We start from the raw sequence: 538 nt of genomic DNA, 5'->3' as shown, positions 1-538 counted from the left end.
TTCAAGACCTTCCTAAAGTTCGAAAACACCTAAGCTACCATGTTTCCCCGAAAATAAGACAGTGTCTTATATTAATTTTTGCTCCCAAAGATGCGCTATGTCTTATTTTCAGGGGATGTCTTATTTTTCCTGTGTTCTGTTCGTCGGGCATGCTTCCAAACAAAAACTTTGCTACGTCTTACTTTCGGGGGATGCCTTATATTTCGCACTTCAGCAAAACTTCTACTATGTCTTATTTTCAGGGGATGTCTTATATTCGGGAAAACAGGGTAGCGAGAGCTCTGAATGTTACTGCTGAAGCATTTCTGTAGATAGAATCATTTATATTTACCCACAGGGACTCTCTCACTTTCCTGCTGATGTTCAGAATGCCTCTCGTTAAAATATTGCATCCAGAGCAATTTGGGGGGGGGGGGCATAGTACATAGTTTATTCTGCCTTGAGAGTAAAAAGAGGTACACTCCCCCCTTAAAAAAACTTAATCAATCATCAATCAATCATTTAGTTACAGTCAACGACCAGTACAACCAAACAAATA

Source organism: Sphaerodactylus townsendi, linkage group LG15 (assembly GCF_021028975.2).
Source record: "Sphaerodactylus townsendi isolate TG3544 linkage group LG15, MPM_Stown_v2.3, whole genome shotgun sequence".
In the NCBI taxonomy this organism is placed as follows: Eukaryota; Metazoa; Chordata; class Lepidosauria; order Squamata; family Sphaerodactylidae; genus Sphaerodactylus; species Sphaerodactylus townsendi.
This window is presented reverse-complemented; position numbering follows the sequence as displayed.